The 19952-nt window shown below is 45.5% G+C and overlaps 1 protein-coding gene across 8 annotated transcripts in view; it reads right to left on the bottom strand.

The window, feature by feature from the left end:
• The window catches only part of PRKAG2 (protein kinase AMP-activated non-catalytic subunit gamma 2), a 354869-nt gene that overhangs the window by 43804 nt on the left and 291113 nt on the right, over positions 1-19952 (bottom strand). The window contains exon 1 of one of the 8 annotated variants that reach the window (XM_075587899.1): positions 13810-13829. The exons of the other annotated variants lie outside the window; for them this stretch is intronic. The gene's annotated coding sequence lies outside the window, so the exon portion shown is untranslated. Of the gene's footprint in view, positions 1-13809; positions 13830-19952 lie in introns of those variants that run through there. 8 annotated transcript variants of the gene reach the window in all.

The raw sequence follows: 19952 nt of genomic DNA, 5'->3' as shown, positions 1-19952 counted from the left end.
ATGGCAGTAGTCATCTTGTGCTGCTCCAACAGACCAGAGATATTCCATTAGTCTGTCTTTTTTGCTGTATAAATGTAAAATGTGCATATTAACGACATGGATATGTGGCTAATTAAAACTAAGCAATCTTCGCGTGGTGATGGTGCAGTTAGTGGTACTGCAAAAGAAAGTAAATTAAGTAAACAGTCAAATGAACCTTTGAACATCAATACAACCTATAATAAATATTAGTCAAGTATATTTTTGCATTATTTCTTGTTATTAATTTTAAAATAGTTGTTCTGATTGATAAACACAATATGCATGTTATACTTACAAGACGGATTGGGGGGGCTTGTGTAGTGAACATTTAAATGAAATGGCTGCGGCTACAAAAACTAAATAAAAAATAAGTTGCCTCTACTGTTTTAGAGACACAAACAGATTTCTGTGCTGCTATGGATGATACCAGATGCTGCTACCCAGACGCTCAGAAGCTGAATGTGCCTGGATCACAGGGCCGTTTGTATGCAGTAGTGTCTGTGTGCAAGAGGAATACAACTTGCTCTCCTACATAACCAGCCATGAATGGGCCTGGAACACTTTACCATGCATCCAGCAAGTCCTGAAGAAGCCTAAAATCCCATTGCTCTACGCAACTACTTCATTTCTCAGGAAGACTAAAATATATTGCTCTGCTCTATCCCACTTCATTTTACAGGAGGTATGTGGGACGTTGTACAGTACTATTAACCCAGCCTGTACTGTAGAAGCCTGCACTGCATTTATCTACTATTAAATCAATGCCATACTACAGCAGCCAGCACAATGGTCTGCCTTAGAGCAGCAAAAGGGTTAATGTGGTAGCAATCTCAGCTGACACGGCTCCTCTTCATGATGAGGGACAGTTGGTTCGATCCATTAAGGGCCAGGCAATGCCAGCTCTGACATTCAGCCTCTCCTGGCACAGGGACAGCAAAGCACAAGCTCAGCCTGGACTGTCAACCATATACCCACGGCACCAGTGAATCATTCTCTTGGGCTCACTGTTCCTGCTGAGTCAAATTCACAGACTATTCCTTTAATTCTTACATGTCAACACTGCAGCTCCGAGGGAGTGTGTCATACAGTCAAGTTATGAGTAATTTCTACAAATATATCGTAGTAAATAGGAAATTCATAAACACAGACAGGCTGGAAATCCTACTAGTGAGCCATTTACAAAGCTTTACTTAACCCCATAAAAGGCAGTCAACGGGTTAATTTGCAGAACGGCTATACTGTGCCGGGGTATTTTAACCCCTTCACTGCCACAGGGATTACCAGACAGTATATGAAAACATAGGACCGATACGGTGAAGAAAAAAGTTGGATGTATGTCTTGTCTCAATAGACCATGATCACACACAAAGATCAACTCAATTTTCTCCCTGAATAAGGCACCCCAAAATAAGATGTTACTAAATTGCCGCATTTTTAAGCCCTGACCATTGTTAAAATGAATTTTTCGGTGAGGTACCCTTACCTTAAACATGGTGGGACTATCAAAAAAAATCCTTTGAATTTCTGTTTTAAATGTGCTTAAAATATTATTCTGTTTAATTTAACCCACATGTATGTTTAGTAGGGTTATTAAAAACACAGTAAGAGTCACAAAGACTGCAAAATCTAGTTAGTCTCTCCACCCCTGTGATGAGTTTATTGTAGTGCACTGGAAACATTGGACCTGTCCTTTAGCAGTTTGGTACCCAAAAAGTTGCTAAATCTTTTCCATTGAAAAATATTTCACTGCTTTATTTAATACTAGCTGATATACCCGGCGTTGCCCGGAGGCCGTGAGGGGGGGTGTGAAAGGCAGGGGGGGCGTGAAAGGCAGGGGGGGGGCGTGAAAGGCAGGGGGGGGGCGTGAAAGGCAGGGGGGGGGCGTGAAAGGCAGGGGAGGGGCGTGAAAGGCAGGGGAGGGGCGTGAAAGGCGGGGGGGGGGGCGTGAAAGGCGGGGGGGGCGTGAAAGGCGGGGGGGGGCGTGAAAGGCGGGGGGGGGCGTGAAAGGCGGGGGGGGCGTGAAAGGCGGGGGGGGCGTGAAAGGCGGGGGCGTGAAAGGCGGGGGGGGGGGCGTGAAAGGCGGGGGAGGGCGTGAAAGGCGGGGGAGGGCGTGAAAGGCGGGGGAGGGCGTGAAAGGCGGGGGAGGGCGTGAAAGGCGGGGGAGGGCGTGAAAGGCGGGGGGGGGCGTGAAAGGCGGGGGGGGGCGTGAAAGGCGGGGGGGGCGTGAAAGGCGGGGGGGGCGTGAAAGGCGGGGGGGCGTGAAAGGCGGGGGGGGCAACACACACACACAGTGTGACACACACACACACAGACACACAGACACAGTCACACACACATACTGTCACACAGACACACAGTGACACACACGTCACCTAGAGCGACACACACGCGACACCTACCTGTAGTTCAGGCCGCCGCCATCTTCTCACTCGGCGCCGCGAGGGAAGTACTTCCGGCCGCCGCCATCTTGACTCGGCGCCGCCGCCATCTTAGGCGCATCGCGAGGGAGGAAGGGGGTCCGCTGCCTGTTCCCCCGCCGGGGATGGAGATGAGGCGCCGCGAGATCCGCTGCCTGTTCCCCCGCCGGGGATGGAGATGAGGGGAGCGCCGGGAGAGGTGAGCGGAGGGGGTGTAATGTGCGCGCGTGTGCACAGGGACATCTCAGTCGGCGCCGCCGCCATCTTAGGCGCATCGCGAGGGAGGAAGGGGGTCCGCTGCGCGGGGATGGAGATGAGGCGCCGCGAGGTCCGCTGCCTGTTCCCCCGCCGGGGATGGAGATAAGGGGAGCGGGAGCGCCGGGAGAGGTGAGCGGAGGGGGTGTGTGTGTGTACACAAGGGTGAGAGTGTATGTGTGTGTGTGTGTGTGTACACAGGCCTGACAGTGTGTGTGTGTACACAGGGCTGAGAGTGTGTGTGTGTGTGTGTGTGTGTGTGTACAGGTTGTTGTTTCACAGGGCTGACTGTGAATGTGTGTGTACACAGGGGTGACAGTGTGTGTGTGTACAGGGTTGAGTGTGAGTGTGTGTACAGTGTTGAGTGTGACACTGAGTGTGTGAGTGTGAGGGGGTGACTGTGTACCAAGGAGTCCTCAGAGGTTCTGGCCGTGTGATGTGACTGCAAGTGTGTGAGAGTGAAGGAGGTGATGTCACAGTGGGGCGTACCTCTTGGCCAATGAGTCACGGACCAATCAGATTCACCGCAGATAGCACTAACCATTCGATTTTATATATTAAGATTAATTTCACTACCTTTCGTCGAGTTTGTCATCTGTTTCTTCACGTCTTTAGTACCCTATTGACGTATAACGCCTTTATGACGTGTGCTGTACATCGTGCATTTTGGCTTGTACTCTAGGTGCGATGGTGATCAGCAAAACGCAATCTGAACAAAATAGGAGGACCCTCACCTTCTGTTCATGTAACTGCGGTGACTAGCGATTGCTCAAGAGTGGTACCACCTACCCTCTGGCACGCAAGGGGTTAGAGCAGCAATCCTAACAACGCAAGCATTTTTGTTACATTAAATTAGGGGACTCTATGGAGCCAAATCCCGGCATTCTAAGCTCCTGGAGACAACCCCCCAGGTTGCCAAGATATGTCATTTAGTTAGCTCCTCAAAAACACTCTAGAATCTGTCCCAGTTGCTGTGAGGGGCTCACTAATTATTGAAGGAGATTTTAACATTGTCCAGTTCCCAGAGGTGGACAAAACCACTGAGAGGACAACACTCAAAGGCGATAAATATAGTAGCCAACAAATTCAGATTCATAACAAAAGAAATCGTACTGGTGGACTTGGGGCCAAAGAGAAAACTCTTTATTCTCCTCCCCACAATTCCTATTCAAGGATTGATCACATTTTTCTCTTGGCAACCCTGGCTGCAGGTATTGCTCAAGTAAATATGGGGCTACTAATGTGGTCAGACAACAGTCTGGTTGAACTATTTGCCTCCACTTTTGTGAGGCCTAGAACCTTCCAGTGGCGGTTAAATGGCTCAATCCTGAATAACATGAAGATTGATACGGAAATAAATAAAGCATTGGACTCTCTTCTAAATAAATAAAGGCTAGGTAACATCCTCAGCCACCCTATGGGAGGCCCATAAGGCCCCAATCAGAGGGCTTCTAATCTCAATAGCTTCACATTTAAAAAACAAAATCAGAGACAGAACAGATAGTCGAATTAGAAGCGGAGCACAAGAAAAACCCATCAAAAGATTTAAACGTCTTCACCAGGCTAAGAAGATTACAATTAGAGGCTACACAAAAAGCCTTAACTTGGCCGAAGCAGACTTCTGACAACAGTAATAAGGCAGACAGGCTACTAGCAAGAGGCTGTGGTATGTTAGGAGATCTGGAAGTTGTTTAAATTGAGATTTTAGCTGCGTTCTCCCATATATCCTTCCATTCTCCTTGGGAAATCTCAATCTGAAGGTTTCTGGCCCATTTTTCTTGGTATTTATGATCTTGAACTTCCTTTTCTGAGATCGATTCCCTGTATAGGATGGGAATTAAAACTTTTTGGTAGATTTCTACCACCCCCCCCCCTTCTACATAAATCTTGTAATATGTAGAGAAAAGTTACACAATTGTATTCGGATGGTATCTCACTGCACATATGCTGAAACAAATATTCCCCGTAACCTCGGCCAGTGCAGGGGAGGCTGCGGTATGTTAGGAGATCTGGCCCACCTCTGGTGGTCCTGCCCAGTAGTGGGGAAATTCTGGAGCATGATGCAATCCCTCATAAGAGTGACGGGCATTAAAATTCCATTCGATCCGACTACCCTTATTTTGTCAAAGCCAATTAGGGAGAAAGAGCGCCATTCTGGCAAATTGATCCATTATATATTAAACGGCAGCTAGGTGCTCTATTGCTGCTGCTTGGAAAAAAATGCTCCCCTTTTCAAGGAATTAAGTGATTGGAAGAATCAATGAGATTTGATTAATGGATAAACCTGACGGCCTGCCCTAATTACACTACGATTTTAATTTTTTTCCAAAAGTCTGGGAGCCTTGGGACGACAGATAAGGATATATACAGTAGAAATATATCTCTAAACGGAGGAGAACTAGCTCCGAGGGCTGTGGGGTGCGCTTAGATGACAATGAAATGCTGAAAGGCCCAATTTAACAAACCTTTAGGGAGGCGGTGGGAAGGGGGGGTGGGAGGCGGTGGGAAGGGGGGAGGCGGTGGTAAGGGGGGGGGAGGCGGTGGGAAGGGGAGGGGGAGGCGGTGGGAAGGGGAGGGGGAGGCGGTGGGAAGGGGAGGGGGAGGCGGTGGGAAGGGGGGGGAAGCGGTGGGAAGTGGGGGGAGGCGGTGGGAAGGGGGGGGGAGGCGGTGGGAAGGGGGGGGAGGCGGTGGGAAGGGGGGGAGGCGGTGGGAAGGGGGGGAGGCGGTGGAGGCTGTGGGAAGGGGGGGGGAGGCGGTGGGAAGGTGGAGGGGAGGCGGTGGGAAGGGGGGGGGGGAGGCGGTGGGAAGAGGGGGGGAGGCGGTGGGAAGGGGGTGAGGCGGTGGGAAGGGGTGGGGGAGGCGAAGGGGGGTGGAGGGGAGGTGAAGGGGGGGTGGAGGGGAGGTGAAGGGGGGGTGGAAGGGAGGTGAAGGGGGGGGTGTAAGGGAGGTGAAGGGGGGGGTGGAAGGGAGTTGAAGAGGGGGGGGGGGGTGGAGGGGAGGTGAAGGGGGGGGTGGAGGGGAGGTGAAGGGGGGGAGGTGAAGGGGGGGGGGTGGAGGGGAGGTGAAGGGAGAAGTGGAGTGAGGGGAGGTGAACGGGGGTGAGGGCCACTCACTCACCTGTCCGGCAGGTCCCACGTGGATCTGAGGCGGGAGGCAGCGTGTTGTGGCCGCTCCCCCGCTGTGTCCCGGGCGCTCGCTCGCTCCCCCGCTGACTGTAGCGGCGCCGGGGGGGGGGGGGGGGGTATCGGGGAGACACTGACACTGGAGGGGAGGGGGGGTGGAGGGGAGGTGAAGGAGGGGTGGAGGGGAGGTGAAGGCCGCTCACTCACCCATCCGGCAGGTCCCACGTGGATCTGAGGCGGGAGGCAGCGTGTTGTGGCCGCTCCCCCGCTGTGTCCCGGGCGCCGCCATCTTGGGTACTCGGCGCCGCGAGGCAGCCTGCCTGGCCACTGGCTGTTCCCCCGCCGGGGAGGGGGTGAGTTGTAGCGCCGGGGAGGGGGGGGCATGTATATGTGTGGGGGGGGAGAGGTGGGAGATATAGAGGGGGGGTCTCGCACGGCCGCTGACACTGGGTGGGGGGGGGCGCTGAAGGGGTAATAATAGTGTGTGTGTCCCGCTGACTGTAGCGGCGCCGGGGGAGGGGGGGGGGGGGCAGGGTGAAAGCGCGGGAGACACGGGGAGAGGAGGAGGTGCGCGCGGGTGCTGCTAACACTGTGAGCCCCACTAATGTAGGTAACACCCCCCCTACTCGTGTGTGTGTGTGTGTGTGTGTGTGTGTGTGTGTGCGTGTGCGTGTGTGTGTGCGTGTGGCCCGTCACTCCGCCTCAGGCCAATGAGAGGTGTGCGGGGGCGGGCATGGCCTGAGCCGGAGTGACAGGCCAAAGGTGCTATGCGATTGGCCCTTGGGACGCAGACATACAGTGCTTTCAAAAATATATAGTAGATAAAAATAAAGTATATTCCTAGAGAGAAGATTTGATAAGTCCCTTTAAAATAACCTAGTGGTATATAGTAGAATTATTGCTGTTACCGTTATATTCATTTGTTGACAATGTTTTTGCTACCGTTTCCTTCCCTCACCCCCCCCCTCCCTCACACCCCTTACCTGTGTCTAAAACACAATTTAAAAAAATCTTTATTTTATTTTTTTAATTAGCGTTAGGGGTTAAGGTTAGGGGTTTTAGGGTACAAAACAGTCAACTTTTCACACATGAAGAAATGTTTTGGTTCCTAAATCTTATTTTGTTTCCCATAACAAACGTAACTATTAGCGGCTACACAAACTGTAATTGTTATGGTTACACGCACAGCTCTCTTTTACGTTAGAAAACATAGTATTCATATTTCTCAATACACACATTCAATTACATTTTTTTTTTTTAAAAAAAAGGACTTCAACCTATATGAAAGGCAAAACTTTGACACTGCCGAATGCAACATGGAAGAAATCTTCCAGCTTACCCCCCCCCCCCCCCCTCTACCAATTCAACCAAAGCAAAGTGACAGAGAACCAGCAGAGCAATAATGAACATCAAGATTGCAGGGGAGGATGTGGCGGTAGCAATAAGGATAACAGATTACATGCCTGATTCAGGAGGCATAACACACTTCTATTTTAATCCTCTTCTCTGTCACAGCTGCGCACAGTGCACTACAGGCACCTCCAATTGTAGCGGGTGACATTAGCGCTCATTTTTTCCCATTACAAGTCAACCAAATGACAAAGTGTGGCACGTGGAAAGGAACAGGGAATACACCTTTCAGGGATGCTCATTTTCACCATTCCTGGTAACATGGATCCGTTACGACACAAGGAAAAAGTGTGACAGTATTATCGCTGGGACGGTTCATGTTTTTCCCACAGGGAACTAGAGGAGCGCTGTACTGTAGATCATTACAAGCGAGCTTCGTGGTTACACACCGAGCAGAGACGTCAGTATGATGCACGAGAGGTGAGCAGAAACTAGTTATAACCAGACGGAGTCTGTACAGGTCCTTATTGGGGCCACTTCCCAGACAAAAGAAATGTAAAACATTGACTAATGTTGCTGGCATTTCTACAAACATTTAAATGGGTAGCCCACACTGCAGGGCAAAAAATGGAAATGTCAATTTATTCAGCTTCCTTGGGAAACTTCAATCAACTTTGATGTAAACGGTTTATTAACATCCTTTCCCTAGTACAGCAGATCCCTCTTCATTGAGATGCAATCAATCCCCACTATAAAGAGAGTACCTCTCGGAGAAGGACTCCCAGTGGTCCTTCTATAAACACTCTCTTAGTCATGCATTAACCTTCCTCAACCCCAGCTGTCACCCGGGGGTGACTGGTATTTCAGAGGATACCACCTTGGAAGTCTTTGCTTTAGGCTGCGCTTATAGTGCCTGCGACAGCGCTCGAAAACAAAAAACAATTGACTCCGTTGCCAGCGCTTATAGTAAGTGCGACGGAGCGACGGAGCATCCGGAAAGTTGGAAGCCGGGTCTATTTGATTTTTTTTTTTAGAGACAGTCGCCACATGTGACGGTCTCTAAACCAGAGACTGAGCCCCGCCCCCTAAAGCGACAGTCTCTGCAAAACAAATTACAACTGTCGCGGGTGGCGACAGCATCGGTCGCCGTCGCCAGCACTAAAGTCCCAGCCCCGCCCAACAATCTGTCTACCTGATCCGCAATGTGCTGAACCTGAGCACACGGGAGAACAAACTATTCAGTTCATGCAGTCACAGCAATGGATTGCCCTCTACCCCAATAACAAATAGAGTCCCCTACCACAACAACCTCTCTTGGTCTAGGAATATGAATCAATATTACTAGGAATAGTAATCAATCTCCCCCAGCTTTTCTATTCCTGACCCAACACTCCCAGTATCTTTCGCCCAATCTGGCAAATCTATTGGGATGTGTCAGTTCAGAACTGGTCTGCATCTTCCTGTTCCTTTACCCACCCGTTCCTCACTCACAGCTCCGCCCTCTGCACCAGTAGTCCCAGCCAGGACCTGCTCAGTGAGAACTAAACGCCTTTCAAGATTGTCAATGTCGCAGGTTCCCTCTTCAGATCAGCAATCTGAGACTCCAAAGAGAACTCACACTTACCACAGTGGTATGCTCCCGGTAACAGCTGGTCCAAGTGCATGTACAGGTGGCAAAATGTGTGTTGTGTGGCATTCTCAATCCTGCCCATTGTTGCACTATGGAGTATAAAGTGCTATCAATTTACTCTAATTCTATATACCGTGTTTAACACCTTCCTTATTTCAACTCCACACTTATTCCACTTGAAATCAAACTGCATCTCACTCAGTCAGTACTCGCAAGTCAAGCATTGTAAAGGTCAGTCCGTTTTTCAAATGTGTGGGGCTAATTTCTTGCGGAGTACTGTGTTTTCACAGAGTAATTACCTACATTCTACACAAGATTGAAAATGATCAACTATGGCAAAGAAAGGATCCCCTCCATTCATTAGATGCTCTCTTAAACATGATGAACAGAACATTGATTGCTTACACAAGGCTAAATGGCTAGGAGCTTATTATAGGGTAAAATGAATAACAGCTGCAGTATGTGTACTAAATAGCCAGTTAGATTCTCAATTTACAGACAGACAGTTAGATTCTCAATTTACAGACAGATGAAGAAACAAACATCAAATCTATTGGTAATACAAAAATGAGTAGTGGCGTAGATAAAAGTTACAAGTGTAACAATTACTTCGGTTAGAGGGAAATCTGTTTGTTGTATTTCATTCCTTTGCAGGGCCCTTTTCTCTCTCTTCACCAGTGGCTTGTAATGAATGGTCCTTCAAACGTTTGAGACATATTGGCTGGCATGCAGCGTGCTGTGTCTGTATGCATTACCAGAGTGACTATAGCAGAATGAAGAGAAGGGTTACCTTTTGACCTTGAGGCAGACCTTAGGGACAGGTTTGTGTGGGGGGGGGGATATCTGCTTAGCAATGCGTGGCAGGCCCCACGAGCATTTAAAAATAAAATGTCAAGGCCACACACATCTCTGGCAGTGACGGTGGGAATGTGAATTCATGTAAGGTACTGCACATAAAGACATAAATCTTAATAGCTATGCCTTCTATAGCAAGGTTGTAAAAAAAAAAAAAAACGACAATGCAGAAAACGGGATTTAGGGTCACATTTGTCTATAGACCAATACAGAATATAAAGTGTAAGCGGTCAATACATCGCTACACATTTGGAGTATTTAACCCAAAAGGGGGGCAAATATTCAAGTACAGGACTAATGTGGTTTACGATGAGAATCTATATACAAAAACAAGGGGTCTGGCCTATCTAAATCAGATGCACCTATTTGGAAAAATACACAACATGAACTTCCTCCAATAGGAGAGATTTTATTGTTAACTAGAACCAAGAATGTATATTCTATTCAATATAAAATACAGCGTTCTCTTACAAACCATTGGGCTTAACTTAAGTAAAATCTTACAAATGTCTGAATCAAAATGAGTAAAAATGGGAAAATAAAAGATTGTCTTTTACTTATTAGACAATGCACAATCTTTCTAATCAATTTGCAGAAGCCGTGCCAAATAAATGCAATAAATGGCCATTTGCTGCATCAATGCCTTCCACAAATTGCCCCAGTGCTGCCCCAGATCGGAGTACAGGGGAAGCTTGGGAAATGTCAAGCAGTTGCTTATGGGGAGGATTTCCCGAGACTGGTTTTCTTCAAACTCCCCTGAGCAGAGCCATGAATTTGCAGCGCAGTATAAAAATATATGTATTTTATATACACAGTACACACACAAAAGGACACCACATACTAGCAGGGCTCAAATAATCCACTTATCCAGGATGAATATAAGAATAGGCGTGAGAAGAGGTGAAGGTGCCATGGAGCTTAGCGGCATAGGGGTAGATGGCATGTTGGGCATGGCTTTGGGAAGAGTGGTACAGACTGCAAATGGTCTTGTACGAATGTAAAGCAGCAGACTAGCAAAATAAAGGTTATTGACTCTTGTAGCGCGTGGCTACGAGAAGAGTGGTAAGTTATGCCACCTATGCCGTTCTTCTGCAACCTCAGCCTTTGTAGAAAAAGTCATTATATATTTGGACCAAAACCAGACAGATCAGCTCATTAGTTAGTGTAGGACCTATCGTTTGGAGTCGCCTATCTTTTAGGCAAAATAAGCTTAAAATGCTCTCAATCAACATTAGATGAAAGAGAAATGTGAGTCTTGAGGGATGTGCAGGGCATTTTTTTTAAATGTTGCTATTATATATAAAAGGTTACACACCAGCAGCTCTCCCACAGCAACAATAAGATGATTGAGATTAATATGTATTTGTAGACTGTACAAAATGGTTGATTCAATACTTGTTCGGGAAAACAATATGGCTGCCGGGTCAGCCTCTCTCCAGTGGTCAACAGAAGTTGCAAAAATATCATTGGGACATTTTCAACAGATCACATATGTCACCAAGGTCAGTCCAGAGGACAACAAATATTATGTCTAGGTACCTGCTAAAATGAGATTACCTTGACGGGGTAAGCAGGTTTGAATCATTGTTTGATTAAAAGATGCAACTAAATGACTCCTTGTTATTAGACTTAAATGTAGAATTTCACTGATAAATTGCAAACCAATTTGGGAGGAGCTCAGGATGTGTGTACACTGTTTTATAGACTGACAAATAGCCCTGATATCATTAGATAATTTAAATGTAGAAATAAGAACAAAGCGCAGAATGGTTTTGCCATGTTTCTCTGCATTCTCTCTGGAGGAACAGAGCACTTCAGAACAATAATGTGATATTTACAAATGATGCCATTGCAAGAGTCCCTTACATCAGGTGCGAGCAAACTGGGGGCCACGCCACCTGAAATTTTCTGGGGGGTGGTGGGTGCGGTGCTTACAGAGGCCCGCGCTCTTCCCCTCAACATTTAAATAAAATGCCAGGGGATTTTTACAAGTCTCAATATGAAAAGACTTTAGCGTTTAGCAGAAATAAACAAAAGTGCGTCAATTTAAAAATATAATTCAGTCACCCCACATCGACAAAGGTCAGAGTGTTACAAATCATTATTGGTCAGTGAATCAAGGAAACTAGCGGAAGACATTTTTATATCCCAAAAATCCAGAGATTAAAAATGTCCCAACAAAAGAAGATTAGTGTCAAAACTAGGAAATGTATGCCTCAGGAATCATGCCGTGTAAGGGGAAAGGAGACCGCAAGATTGTCACGTAAAATAGACATCGTTAGCATACATTTTACAAAATCGAAGGCCCACATGCACAAAAGGGGTGCTGAACATTACTCCCGTACAAATGATTCATTTGTATGGGAGTAAAGGCGTGCTAAAAATTCGCACCTTTTTGTGGATCTGGGCTTAGTTTCCACTATTGCAAGTTAAATAAAAATGTAATCACACACAACGCGCAGTCTCAGGATACAATGTAAGCAAATAACTTTTGAATCAGATTATTACAGTATATAACCTGGGCCCAGTTTTCCCGTGCTCATCCACACATTGAAGACATGCCATAGGATGTAGTAGAAATGTCTCCCCAAAATATGCTCGTGTTAGGGGAGAGATCGCATCCTGATGCAAACTTCACTAATGGCAAAAGGGGGGAGCACTAGTCCCCTTCAGTTAGTGTGACCTAAACGTCGCTCAGTGTGGATTAAAATGACTCTTTGTATGAAGACCTCTGGAGTGCTAGTTCCTTCTTGTTTTAGGAGGATGTGTCCTGTACTATGCGTCTCCCCAGCGGGGGATGGTCTCTGTGCGCCTGAGGCAGTTACATAAATCCAGTGCGTGCACCCAACTCTTTCTTCTAATTCAAACAGTGGGCCGAAATAATGACTAAGAAGATTTTCTTTAATAAGTGTATTTTTAGACTTTAAAAGTACGGCTATATCTGAATACAAAGGACTGTACAAAGTAATCGCTCTGACAACTTATTTCTGGACTACTAGTTAATATTTACTTAAAATAAATGTCTGTGGTTAATAGCCATTCCCCCCCAAGATTTCCTTTAACTCGTTTGCTGCCAGCCCTCTTGCGACAAATGTATTCAGACGCCTACAGCCGTACGTTTTGGTTATAGGGGTGAATCCTACCAGTTCCCTCAAGTACTTGAGGGTTTTGTGTCAGCAAGTAACAGTTTCCATTACTCAGGCAGTTCCATTACTTTCAAACCAGATTCACTTTCCCCTTTTAGCATGATCACACCCTTTAAATATTTCATTATTCAGTCATTTTCTATACTAAGAAAAAGTTATGATTAAGAGTTGTGGGAACTCATGTAAAATCAAGAACACCACAGTAGTAGTAGTAATAATAATAATAATAATAATAATAATAATAATAATAATAATGCTCAACCCCATTCCGCTATAACACGGTTTGAGCGTGGACCCCGAATTAAAAAAAAATAAATAAAAAATGTTTAAGTTTTTTTTTTGCACACACTGCACACTGCACACTGCACACTGCAATACACGCAGTGTCAAATACACACACAGTCTTCTTAAGGGAGCTTGCTCTCGCAAGACGGAAGCAGAAGCAGGAAGCAGAGACAGGGAGAAGAGCTGCCAGATGCCGGGTAAGTGCTGTGTGCTGTTGCCCCACCGGGTCTGGGAACGCTGGGAGAGTTCTCAGCTTTCCCCCTCCGGGGTTAAGCTGTAATAATAATAATAATAATAAATCTTTTAAACGGTTCTGAACCTCATCTCTGCACCTTTGGAATAGCTCCTGCATCCTTTCCCCGAGTCAGGTAAGAATCCTAACGCGGGCCTACAATAAAAACGTTGTATTATAAAGTTTAGGTTTAAAGCGAATTCCTGTGGTTTCGCATACATTTAAAATCAGTGGCTTAAAAAAAATTATACTGCAACATTACAAATGATTGACCTTGCTTCATTTAACATCTTCATGTGTGTCCAAAAGAACGACACTCCTGTCCACTGGGCTGCCAGCGAAAGACGTTCCTAAACGAAGCTTAAGGCATCAATCCATTTGCGCCGCACAAAATAAATAATACACAATACAAAAAGATTTCCCCTAGGTGAGAAGGGGGTCTCCAGAACTGAACCGCTTTAATTTTAGGGTACCCCCTGCTCCCTGAAATACTTACCTCCGTAGGTGTTGCCGGATGATGTTTCAGCTTTATGCCTCCAGCACCGGAGACTCCCAGCTTCATGCCTTTAATGGGAAAAGAAACGCTAGAGGAGAACCACACTTTTAGTATTAACGCTTTTATCTTTGGGCTTTCTTTTTTTCTGCATCTCACTGTGGAAGATTTCTGACACTTTCTGCTAACCACAAACTTACAGTTCTCACCCAAACGATAGGGAGGAGCTGTGTAACCCTGCCTTTATCATTGGGATCCACCGTGTGCAGGATGCCCCAACCAGTACAGAAGTACAAATCATTATTGGTCAGTGAGTCAAGGGAACTACCGGAAGACATTTTTATATCCCAAAAATCCAGAGATTAAAAATGTCCCGACAAAAGAAGATCAGTGTCAAAACTAGGATATGTATGCCTCAGGAATCATGCCGTGTAAGGGGATAGGAGATCGCAAGATTGTCACGTAAAATAGACATCGTTAGCATACATTTTACAAAATCAAAGGCCCACATGCACAAAAGGGGTGCTGAACATTACTCCCGTACAAATGATTCATTTGTATGGGAGTAAAGGCGTGCTAAAGCTTCGCACCTTTTTGTGTATCTGGGCTTAGTTTCCACTATTGCAAGTTAAATAAAAATGTAATCACACACAACGCGCAGTCTCAGGATACAATGTAAGCAAATATCTTTTGAATCAGATTATTATATAACCTGGGCCCAGTTTTCCCGTGCTCATCCACACATTGAAGACATGCCATAGGATGTAGTAGAAATGTCCCCCCCAAAATATGCTCATGTGTTAGGGGAGAGATCGCATCCTGATGCAAACTTCACTAATGGCGGATATAAGGGGGGAACACTAGTCCCCTTCAGTTAGTGATGAAGTGGTCACGAGTGTCGGATGGGCTGCGGCACCCAAAGGGTTACATTAGACATTGGCAACAAAACTCAATATTTCTTGTACGTGGATTTCCGGGAGCAGGACTGCAGGAATGTAACGAGACAATTTTGCCTTTGGCAAAAACAAAAAATGGCAGTACAAATGCATAGCAAACCATTTGCTTCATTGTGAATTCTACCTGTAGTTTTTTGTCTACTGGTGTAAAAACACTGGGGGACCCCTTTAATTGGGCCCATGTAAACGTCTTTATAGCCCATATCGTTGCAATTGCTGCTGTATTGTGTCTGCAGTTATATACAAGACTGAACCAACTTGTATTAGTTAGTAGAAATGATGCACAGACTGCTCAGCAGCAGGTGGAGGCAAAGTTGGAGCAGCACCAGTTGAGGAGGTAGAAGGCACCCCGAGGACATAGTGTACTAATGGCCATTGAGGTGCGAGTGCAGTGATGAATATTCTAATAGAAGTGTATAGGTTCATATGTCTGAAACCTAACCCAATATCCCCCATCCCCTTCACTGTAACTGGCACAATCATGTATCCAGTCACCAAAGTATGTTGCATAAAGTAGGTGTCACAGTTGACGACTCCTTCACTCACAGCCCCGCTCTGGCTAAAAGTTGTTGCTCCTTCCTCTAACATTGCCAACATTCTGCCTTTCCTGTGTTACCCTACTGCTACAACTCAAACCCCTGCCCTTATTCTCTTCCGTCCTGACTAATAACCCGCTACTAACCTGCCTCCCTGCGTCATAACTTGCTCACATGCAACCTCGCAAAATGCTCCAACTAGAATCGTTCTTAGGAAAACGGCATCGTTATTACATAGGAATAGAACAAAAACAGCCCACACTGAGTTGGCCAAACAGGACACGCAACAATATAAAAATGAAGAGCCGAGTTCTGCAAACCAATTTAAAACCACAGTTTTCTGAGACAACGTATGTAAATAATGACGTGGTTGGTTTGCAAGTGTCGTTTAAAACCAAGTTCATCCGCAAAATGTATTTTCATCTCTTAATAGATGGGTTGTACCTGGTTTATACAGACAAAGAGCCTAAAAACAAAAAGGTAGGAGGATGTATTTGACATGGGTTCAATGTTGGTGTCTACCAATGGCTGCTAGGAGCAGGGGAAATACAAATACCACAGCGGTTACCATTCTAGTGCTCACATACAAATGTGTAAGTGGAGGAAGGGCTGCTATAAAATAAGCACAAACAACACTACTGCTGTACCCTGATAAATGTGTAATGAATGTTACAATGAAATGGAGATAAAGGGTGCAATACAATAGTACATATAGTAGGTACAATATTCTTGTACTTATGCCATTAATGTACATTAGAATCCACATTACTGTTCTGCTGAATTTCAATGTTTTTATTTTAGGAGTAAAAATGAATTCTGTTGGTGGCCAGAGGTACCACGAAATATTGCTTTGCAGTTCATGGCACTGAATAGGTTAAGCCCTGCACACAAAACGAGCCGGGTTAATTTGAACACAGAACACCTTGTGGAAATCCCCTCCTCCTTTTCAAACTCTCCTCCCATCCACATTCATCTTTTTCCAGTCAAATATGCCACAACCAAATACCCCCGAGTCCTTTGTACTGCCCTTGGGTTGAATAGTTCTTTTGAAAGCTCCTTGTACTGTCCCCAAATATATTTGTATATAGTTATCATATCCCCTCAGACGCCTCTTTCCTAATGTAAATAAATCTAATTTATCTAGCCTCTCCATCCCCTTTATTCATTTGGTGGCACTTCTTTGCACACTCTCTAGTTCCAGAATGTCTTTTCTAAGGAGTGGTGCCCAAAATTGCACTCCATATTCAAGGTGTGGTCAAACTAATGCTTTGTAAAGGGGCATAATTATATTTATTTCCCTTCCAACCATTGCCCGTTTAATGCAAGATAAGATCTTGTTTGCCTTTGCAGCTACTGCATGACTTTGGGCACTATTGCTAAGCCCGTTGTCTACAAGCACTCCTAAATCCTTCTCCATCAAGGATTCCCCCAATGTATCCCCATTTAATTTGTAAATCTCCTGATTATTCTTTATTTCCAGATGCATAACCTTACATTTATCTTTATTAAACCTCATCTGCCATTTACCTATCCAAGTTTCCAGTGTCTCCAAGTCCTTCTGGAGAGAAATTACGTTCTGCTACCTTAGACAATTTAGTATCATCAGCAAAGATGGACTTTGCTGTCGATGCCAACCTCAAGGTCATTAATAAACAAGTTAAAAAGCAAGGGTCCCAGTACTGATCCCTGAGGTACTCCACTTACAACCTTAGCCAAACCTGAAAAAGTTCCATTTATGACAACCCTCTTATCGATCCTTCAACCAGTTTTCAAAGTTAAGAAACCATATAATCATATTGTGAAATTATGCAGAACCCCAACCCACCCTAATAGCACGTCTGAGATCAGATGTTTTATAAGGAACCCCAACCCTCTCGAAGGCCTTGATTATACCAGATGACACTAAGCGGCAGCACGATGTGGTGACATCACCCTGCACTGCCGCCGAGCGGCATTTTTAACATACTGGAGGACACAGGAGACAAGAGATGCAGAGGAGACAGGGAGGCGTGGCGGTGAGCCGTTCGCCCTCATTGGCTGAACCGCTCACGTGAAGCGGCCGTCGCCTGCCAAAAACAATTTTGAAAATCTCTTCACGAGACTGGCTTTCCCTGGTCATGATGGACGGGCCGTGGGGGGGCATTCCTAGTGACATCACAGAGCTGGTTCGCCCTCATTGGGCGAACAGCTCATGTGACCTGTCTGTCGCGCTGAGAAATCGGCTTAACTGATTACTCACAACGCCACGCCCCCTCCTGCTTCCACGCGGACGGCTCTGTACGGTCTGCAGTACCATGGCCCCCAGCCTAATAGTGCGTCGGAAATCAGATGCATTGTAAATTCTTCTGTACTTGGTACAATTTTCAAATTACCTGAAAATTGCAGAGAACCCTTTAGGGATGCCCGGGGAACCCAAGGGTTACTACGCACCTCTGTTGAGAAACACGGCTAGCATATTAAAGGAAAAACATTAATTCACAGTACATGCTTTTACTTCTATGTAAACCCCCTTTGGGATTACCAAGGCCTTGGGGGTTAACTGTGTGGGCCCACACAGAGTAACACCCCTTCCCCATCACCTGATACTGGAGTGGCCCAAAAGAAGTTAAGCTCCGCCCCCTTCTGACTGGAGACAGTGACATCACGCTGGGATAAAAATAGTTAAGGGAAAGCTTCTGGAATTCAGATCCCAGGAGGAGTTGAAGAGGGATCTCACTGTGAGATAGATATGTTACAAGGTTTAGGATTGGGTAAGGTCACATTGCTTTCTAGCTAGGGATAGCACCCTGATAGGTAGCATCCCACAGAGATGACCACAGACTACTCAAGGTTCATAGAGGCAGCCTATGCCCAGACCGGGCTACCCAAGTCACAGCCCCTAGGCATAGTTGGACCAACCCCATCGGGTCCTTAGCTGGCTTTCATCTAGAAAGCCACATGGTAGCAGGCTGCCCCAAGATGGCGAAGCTAATCAGAGAGAGAGTACCAGGCCCGCCGGGGCCCAGTTAGCATGGAGCACTACTAGCGCTATGGAACATAGGGATTCTATATGCAACGTAACAACCATTAAGCCTCAGCACCTTCCTAGAGGGCTGAGATAGGGGCAGCTAGGGAAACCATACCAACAGTGTAGCCAAAAGGACACTCAATGGGATATACAAGATGCACTGTATATAATAAATGTGAGATTGTCTAAATGATAAAAATGCTGCCTGAATGGATAAAGTTCCTGGCGCCCATCGCTGCTTACCAACGCCCATCCAGCACCCTGAATAAGAATGCATGCCGAGTAGCCCATAACAGACACTGATGTAAGCTACCTAAGAACCGGACAGGGACATTCATATAGAGAACGCCTGATGCTCTGTATGTGCATACTACAAAATATTTGTTTTAGTACAAGGTCAGATAGAAGCACAGGAAGAAATGTATTAGGAAAAATAAAAAGATTTTCATTAGACAAAAAATTAAATTTGGTCTACGATTGCAAACACCAAGAAAACCCCAGGCTCAGCTCCAACCAGGAAATTTCTAACAGAAATGCGACCAAGTCATTTAAATTGCAGCAAGGTTGAACTTGGCATAAAAGTACAGCTTCCACAAAACAACTGTATTTAAAAATTGGCCCTCACCGTGGGGAAAGAGGACACAGGCGATGGCAAACCCACCAGGAACTGAACTGCAAAATAACGCCTTTCTGGCCCCTCAAGCAGAAGGAGATAACCCAGCAGAGGGAATGCGAAAGTGCTACAGGATGAAGGCCGTAATAAAGACTTACTTTAATAGGAGATGCTGATGTGAAATAGTACATTTACAGACCTGATTCTAAACACTTTGCTACCACAAATAGCAGTTATTAATTAACCATTTCTGCAAATCCGAAATCCCACTGGAAAAAACATATACCAGGAATAAAGCAACAAAACAATGGGATCTGTCAAAACTGCAAAACATAGTTACAATATAGTTAGTTACTGCATTAGTTGTGCTTTTTGGGCAACTGAACTGGAATTCCTAGTTATCAGTTACATTATTCTATTGTAATTAGGTTTGAAACCGGCATGTGTAAAAAATAAATAAAATCATACAATATGATACTATTCTGATTCAGAACAATTCTTTTCTATACAGATTACATTGCATACTTGAATTATTCTAATAGTGGTGAATTTATATTCTCTGTAGATTCCCTTACATTAGGAGAAGGATTAGAAGTTATGAGATTGTAGCTTTGTTGAGTTGTCTGACCAAGGGGGGCCCATTTGAGTTACGATCCACAGACCGTTGCTATTGATAACGGATGGTGTGCCGAGGAAATTAAGAGTGACGACATAGGTTTATCCCATTGTATGAGGATGGGCAGTTCCTGATCAGATATGAGATCAGTTTTAAGCTATAGGACACAAATGCCATATTTGGTAATAGGATTAGTAGTAGCAAAGGCTGACTAAGGGATATTATCTGATAAATACTAATAGATGTAGCTAAGGGAAAGATGAGAGAAGGATTACACTGAGGAGAGAAGGGTTAACATCAGTAAAGAAGATATACCACCAAGATCAGACAGAAGGATTCCACTCAAGAACAGAATAATATGCAACCATCTTTTAAGATATAACTTATTTGATGTCACCGTCATTTTTGTATTTGAGTG

Source organism: Ascaphus truei, chromosome 2 (assembly GCF_040206685.1).
Source record: "Ascaphus truei isolate aAscTru1 chromosome 2, aAscTru1.hap1, whole genome shotgun sequence".
NCBI classification, from domain to species: Eukaryota; Metazoa; Chordata; class Amphibia; order Anura; family Ascaphidae; genus Ascaphus; species Ascaphus truei.
Note: the sequence above shows the minus strand (reverse complement) of the source record. Positions and strands in the feature narration are given on the sequence as shown.